The sequence below is a fragment of the Mya arenaria genome, chromosome 4 (genome assembly GCF_026914265.1).
Source record: "Mya arenaria isolate MELC-2E11 chromosome 4, ASM2691426v1".
Lineage (NCBI taxonomy): Eukaryota > Metazoa > Mollusca > Bivalvia > Myida > Myidae > Mya > Mya arenaria.
Window position 1 is genome coordinate 40,042,337 of NC_069125.1, and position 8,022 is coordinate 40,050,358.

The following is an 8,022-nucleotide window of genomic DNA, read 5'->3' on the forward strand; positions in this document are numbered from 1 at the left end:
ATTTTAAATCTACAAAATTCATATATTCTTTATGTACCAGGTATTTTTTTGCTAAAATAACCTTTTATTAGCAGTGGATTATTTCCATTTATATGAATAAAATGGTACAATCATGGGTTAACCATTAATTGTAAGTTTTTATCTGATTTATATGAATGATTTGATTGTAAGTTTTTAGTGATATCACTAAATTTGCAGAAAATTATTTTGTTTTTAGTTATAAGGACAGTTATAGTCAAAATAATGATTTTCGGCGGCCATCTTGGACGCCATCTTGGATAGCAATGTTGTACCACTGTGTTCACAACTGCAACATGCATTTTCATAAACTACGGACTTAGTCTGTTACATTGATATATAGAAAACCTTGTTTACAGACACAGACCGGTTAGTCCAAGAAATAAGCCAGATATTCGTATCCATTTGCAGCACTAAAGGTGTTGGGATTGGTGATATTTTTGTAATTCGGATGGGTCGACTTTTCGTTATCTCGACTTTTTTCACTAGGTCCCGAAAAAGTCGACATAACGAGGTTCGACTGTATGTCAGTGCACCTGAATGGAAGATCCAGGAATGTCAGTGCATCTGTATGGAAAGGCCACGAATGGCAGTGCTTCTGTAAGAACGGCCATGAATGTCAGTGCTTCTGTACGGAAGGGTGACGAATGTCAGTGCACTTGTATGGTAGGAGCACGCATGTCAGTGCATCTGTATGGAAGAGCCATGAATGACACTGCGACTGTATGGAAGGGCGACTAATATCACTGGACCTATATGGTAGGACCATGAATGTCAGTGCATCTGTACGGAAGGGCCAGGAATGTCAGTGCATCTGTATAGAATGGCCACACATGTCACAGCATCTGTATTGAAGGGCCACGAATGACATGGCATCTGTAACAGAGTGGTCCAGTTATAGGTATCCGATGATGTGATGAATTGTGGATAACTGAACGGTTCAGCCGTGTGTTTCAGAAGACGTAATGAATTGTGAGTAACGGAATCATTCAGCCGTAGGTATCCGACGATCTTATGAATTGTGAGTAAAGGAATGGTTCAGCCGTGGGTATCAGATGACGTGATGAATTGTGAGTAACGGAATGGTTCAGCCGTAGGTATCCGACGATGTGATGAATTGTGAGTAACGGAATGGTTCAGCCGTGTGTTTCAGAAGACGTAATGAATTGTGAGTAACGGAATCATTCAGCCGTAGGTATTCGACGACCTTATGAATTTTGAGTAAAGGAATGGTTCAGCCGTGGGTATCCGATGGTGTGATGAATTGTGAGTAATGGAATGGTTCAGCCGTAGGTATCCGACGATGTGATGAATTGTGAGTAACGGAATGGTTCAGCCGTGTGTTTCAGATGACGTGATGAATTGTGAGTAACGAACGGTTCAGCCGTAAGTATCCGATGGTGTGATGAATTGTGAGTAACGGAATGGTTCAGTCGTGGGTATCCGATGACGTTATGAATTGTAAGTAACGGAATGGTTCAGTCGTGGGTATCCGATGACGTGATGAATTGTGAGTAACGGAATGGTTCAGTCGTGGGTATCAGATGGTGTGATGAATTGTGAGTAACGGAATGGTTCAGTCGTGGGTATCAGATGACGTGATGAATTGTGAGTAACGGAATGGTTCAGTCGTGGGTATCCGATGACGTTATGAATTGTAAGTAACGGAATGGTTCAGGTGTGGGTATCCGATGACGTGATGAATTGTGAGTAACGGAATGGTTCAGTCGTGGGTATCAGATGGTGTGATGAATTGTGAGTAACGGAATGGTTCAACCGTGGGTATCCGATGACGTGATGAATTGTGAGTAACAGAATGGTTCAACAGTGGGTATCCGATGATGTGATGAATTGTGAGTAACGGAATGGTTCAGCCGTGGGTATCCGATGATGTGATGAATTGTGAGTAACGGAATGGTTCAGCCGTGGGTATCAGATGGTGTGATGAATTGTGAGTAACGGAATGGTTCAGCCGTGGGTATCAGATGATGTGATGAATTGTGAGTAACGGAATGGTTCAGTCGTGGGTATCAGATGATGTGATGAATTGTGAGTAACGGAATGGTTCAGCTGTGGGTATCCGATGATGTGATGAATTGTGAGTAACGGAATGGTTCAGTCGTGGGTATCAGATGATGTGATGAATTGTGAGTAACGGAATGGTTCAACCGTGGGTATCAGATGATGTGATGAATTGTGAGTAACGGAATGGTTCAGCCGTGGGTATCAGATGACGTGATGAATTGTGAGTAAAGGAATGGTTCAGTTGTTGGTATCAGATGATGTGATGAATTGTGAGTAACGGAATGGTTCAGCCGTAGGTATCCGACGATGTGATGAATTGTGAGTAACGGAATGGTTCAGCCGTGGGTATCCGATGGTGTGATGAATTGTGAGTAACGGAATGGTTCAGCTGTGGGTATCAGATGATGTGATGAATTGTGAGTAACGGAATGGTTCAGCCGTGGGTATCAGATGATGTGATGAATTGTGAGTAACGGAATGGTTCAGCCGTGTGTTTCAGATGACGTAATAAATTGTGAGTAACGGAATCATTCAGCCGCAGGTATCCGACGATGTGATAAATTGTGAGTAACGGAATGGTTCAGCTGTGGGTACCGATGGTGTGATGAATTGTGAGTAACGGAACGGTTCAGCCATGGGTATCAGATGATGTGATGAATTGTGAATAATGGAACGGTTCAGCCGTAGGTATCCGACGATGTGACGAATTGTGAGTAACGGAATGGTTCAGCCGTAGGTATCCGACGATGTGATGAATTGTGAGTAACGGAATGGTTCAGCTGTGGGTATCCGATGGTGTGATGAATTGTGAGTAACGGAATGGTTCAGCCGTGGGTATCAGATGATGTGATGAATTGTGAGTAACGAACGGTTCAGCCGTAAGTATCCGATGGTGTGATGAATTGTGAGTAACGGAATGGTTCAGTCGTGGGTATCCGATGACGTTATGAATTGTAAGTAACGGAATGGTTCAGTCGTGGGTATCCGATGACGTGATGAATTGTGAGTAATGGAATGGTTCAGTCGTGGGTATCAGATGGTGTGATGAATTGTGAGTAACGGAATGGTTCAGTCGTGGGTATCAGATGACGTGATGAATTGTTAGTAACGGAATGGTTCAGTCGTGGGTATCCGATGACGTTATGAATTGTAAGTAAGGGAATGGTTCAGGTGTGGGTATCCGATGATGTGATGAATTGTGAGTAACGGAATGGTTCAGCCGTGGGTATCAGATGATGTGATGAATTGTGAGTAACGGAATGGTTCAGCCGTGTGTTTCAGATGACGTAATAAATTGTGAGTAACGGAATCATTCAGCCGTAGGTATCCGACGATGTGATGAATTGTGAGTAACGGAATGGTTCAGCTGTGGGTACCGATGGTGTGATGAATTGTGAGTAACGGAACGGTTCAGCCATGGGTATCAGATGATGTGATGAATTGTGAATAATGGAACGGTTCAGCCGTAGGTATCCGACGATGTGACGAATTGTGAGTAACGGAATGGTTCAGCCGTAGGTATCCGACGATGTGATGAAATGTGAGTAACGGAATGGTTCAGCAGTGGGTATCCGATGGTGTGATGAATTGTGAGTAACGGAATGGTTCAGCCGTGTGTTTCAGATGACGTGATGAATTGTGAGTAACGAACGGTTCAGCCGTAAGTATCCGATGGTGTGATGAATTGTGAGTAACGGAATGGTTCAGTCGTGGGTATCCGATGACGTTATGAATTGTAAGTAACGGAATGGTTCAGTCGTGGGTATCCGATGACGTGATGAATTGTGAGTAATGGAATGGTTCAGTCGTGGGTATCAGATGGTGTGATGAATTGTGAGTAACGGAATGGTTCAGTCGTGGGTATCAGATGACGTGATGAATTGTTAGTAACGGAATGGTTCAGTCGTGGGTATCCGATGACGTTATGAATTGTAAGTAACGGAATGGTTCAGGTGTGGGTATCCGATGATGTGATGAATTGTGAGTAACGGAATGGTTCAGTCGTGGGTATCCGATGACGTGATGAATTGTGAGTAACAGAATGGTTCAACAGTGGGTATCCGATGATGTGATGAATTGTGAGTAAGGGAATGGTTCAGCCGTGGGTATCCGATGATGTGACGAATTGTGAGTAACGGAATGGTTCAGCCGTGGGTATCAGATGGTGTGATGAATTGTGAGTAACGGAATGGTTCAGCCGTGGGTATCAGATGATGTGATGAATTGTGAGTAACGGAATGGTTCAGTCGTGGGTATCAGATGATGTGATGAATTGTGAGTAACGGAATGGTTCAGCTGTGGGTATCAGATGATGTGATGAATTGTGAGTAACGGAATGGTTCAGTCGTGGGTATCAGATGATGTGATGAATTGTGAGTAACGGAATGGTTCAACCGTGGGTATCAGATGATGTGATGAATTGTGAGTAAAGGAATGGTTCAGCCGTGGGTATCAGATGACGTGATGAATTGTGAGTAACGGAATGGTTCAGTCGTCGGTATCAGATGATGTGATGAGTTGTGAGTAACGAAATGGTTCAGCCGTAGGTATCCGACGATGTGATGAATTGTGAGTAACGGAATAGTTCAGCCGTGGGTATCAGATGGTGTTATGAATTGTGAGTAACGGAATGGTTCAGCTGTGGGTATCAGATGATGTGATAAATTGTGAGTAACGGAATGGTTCAGCCGTGTGTTTCAGATGACGTAATAAATTGTGAGTAACGGAATCATTCAGCCGTAGGTATCCGACGATGTGATAAATTGTGAGTAACGGAATGGTTCAGCTGTGGGTACCGATGGTGTGATGAATTGTGAGTAACGGAACGGTTCAGCAATGGGTATCAGATGATGTGATGAATTGTGAGTAATGGAACGGTTCAGCCGTAGGTATCCGACGATGTGACGAATTGTGAGTAACGGAATGGTTCAGCCGTAGGTATCCGACGATGTGATGAATTGTGAGTAACGGAATGGTTCAGCTGTGGGTATCCGATGGTGTGATGAATTGTGAGTAACGGAATGGTTCAGCCGTGTGTTTCAGATGACGTTATAAATTGTGAGTAACGGAATCGTTCCGCCGTAGGTATCCGACGATGTAATGAATTGTGAGTAACGGAATGGTTAAGCCGTGTGTTTCAGAAGACGTAATAAATTGTGAGTAACGGAATCGTTCAGCCGTAGGTATCCGACGATGTGATGAATTGTGAGTAACGGAATGGTTCAGCCGTGTGTTTCAGATGACGTTATAAATTGTGAGTAACGGAATCGTTCCGCTGTAGGTATCCGACGATGTGATGAATTGTGAGTAACGAAATGGTTAAGCCGTGTGTTTCAGAAGACGTAATAAATTGTGAGTAACGGAATGGTTCAGCCGTAGGTATCCGACGATGTGATGAATTGTGAGTAACGGAATGGTTCAGCCGTGTGTTTCAGATGACGTTATAAATTGTGAGTAACGGAATCGTTCCGCTGTAGGTATCCGACGATGTGATGAATTGTGAGTAACGGAATGGTTCAGTCGTGGGTATCAGATGATGTGATGAACTTTGAGTAACGGAATGGTTCGGCTGTGGGTATCCGATGGTGTGATGAATTGTGAGTAACGGAATGGTTCAGCCGTGGGTATCAGATGATGTGATGAATTGTGAGTAACGGAACGGTTCAGCCATTGGTATCAGATGATGTGATGAATTGTGAGTAATGGAACGGTTCAGCCGTAGGTATCCGACGATGTGACGAATTGTGAGTAACGGAATGGTTCAGCCGTAGGTATCCGACGATGTGATGAATTGTGAGTAACGGAATGGTTCAGCTGTGGGTATCCGATGGTGTGATGAATTTTGAGGAACGGAATGGTTCAGCCTTGTGTTTCAGATGATGTTATAAATTGTGAGTAACGGAATCGTTCCGCCGTAGGTATCCGACGATGTGATGAATTGTGAGTAACGGAATGGTTAAGCCGTGTGTTTCAGAAGACGTAATAAATTGTGAGTAACGGAATCGTTCAGCCGTAGGTATCCGACGATGTGATGAATTGTGAGTAACGGAATGGTTCAGCCGTGTGTTTCAGGTGACGTTATAAATTGTGAGTAACGGAATCGTTCCGCCGTAGGTATCCGACGATGTGATGTATTGTGAGTAACGGAATGGTTAAGCCGTGTGTTTCAGAAGACGTAATAAATTGTGAGTAACGGAATCCTTTAGCCGTAGGTATCCGACGATGTGATGAATTGTGAATAACGGAATGGTTCAGCCGTGTGTTTCAGATGACGTAATAAATTGTGAGTAACGGAATGGTTCAGCCGTAGGTATCCGACGATGTGATGAATTGTGGGTTATGGAATGGTTCAGCTGTGGGTATCCGATGGTGTGATGAATTGTGTGTAACGGAATGGTTCAGCTGTGGGTACCGATGGTGTGATGAATTGTGAGTAACGGAACGGTTCAGCCATGGGTATCAGATGATGTGATGAATTGTGAGCAACGGAATGGTTCAGTCGTGGGTATCAGATTATGTGATGAATTGTGAGTAACGGAATCGTTCAGTCGTAGGTATCCGACAATTTGACGAATTGTGAGTAACGGAATCGTTCAGCCGTAGGTATCCGACGATGTGATGAATTGTGAGTAACGGAATGGTTCAGCCGTAAGTATCAGATGATGTGATGAATTGTGAGTAACGGAATGGTTCAGTCGTGGGTATCAGATGATGTGATGAATTGTGAGTAACGAAATGGTTCAACCATAGGTATCAGATGATGTGATGAATTGTGAGTAAAGGAATGGTTCAGCTGTGGGTATCAGATGACGTGATGAATTGTGAGTAACGGAATCGTTCAGCCGTAGGTATCCGACGATGTGATGAATTGTGAGTAACGGAATGGTTCAGCCTTGTGTTTCAGATGACGTTATAAATTGTGAGTAACGGAATCGTTCCGCCGTAGGTATCCGACGATGTGATGAATTGTGAGTAACGGAATGGTTAAGCCGTGTGTTTCAGAAGACGTTATAAATTGTGAGTAACGGAATCGTTTAGCCGTAGGTATCCGACGATGTGATGAATTGTGAGTAACGGAATGGTTCAGTCGTGGGTATCAGATGATGTGATGAACTTTGAGTAACGGAATGGTTCAGCTGTGGGTATCCGATGGTGTGATGAATTGTGAGTAACGGAATGGTTCAGCCGTGGGTATCAGATGATGTGATGAATTGTGAGTAACGGAATGGTTCAGCCGTGTGTTTCAGATGACGTAATAAATTGTGAGTAACGGAATGGTTCAGCCGTAGGTATCCGACGATGTGATGAATTGTGGGTTATGGAATGGTTCAGTTGTGGGTATCTGATGGTGTGATGAATTGTGAGTAACGGAATGGTTCAGCTGTGGGTACCGATGGTGTGATGAATTGTGAGTAACGGAACGGTTCAGCCATGGGTATCAGATGATGTGATGAATTGTGAGTAACGGAATGGTTCAGTCGTGGGTATCAGATGATGTGATGAATTGTGAGTAACGAAATTGTTCAGTCGTAGGTATCCGACGATGTGACGAATTGTGAGTAACGGAATCGTTCAGCCGTAGGTATCCGACGATGTGATGAATTGAGAGTAACGGAATGGTTCAGCCGTAGGTATCAGATGATGTGATGAATTGTGAGTAACGGAATGGTTCAGCCGTGGGTATCAGATGATGTGATGAATTGTGAGTAACGGAATGGTTCAGCCGTGTGTTTCAGATGACGTAATAAATTGTGAGTAACGGAATCATTCAGCCGTAGGTATCCGACGATGTGATAAATTGTGAGTAACGGAATGGTTCAGCTGTGGGTACCGATGGTGTGATGAATTGTGAGTAACGGAACGGTTCAGCCATGGGTATCAGATGATGTGATGGATTGTGAGTAATGGAACGGTTCAGCCGTAGGTATCCGACGATGTGACGAATTATGAGTAACGGAATGGTTCAGCCGTAGGTATCCG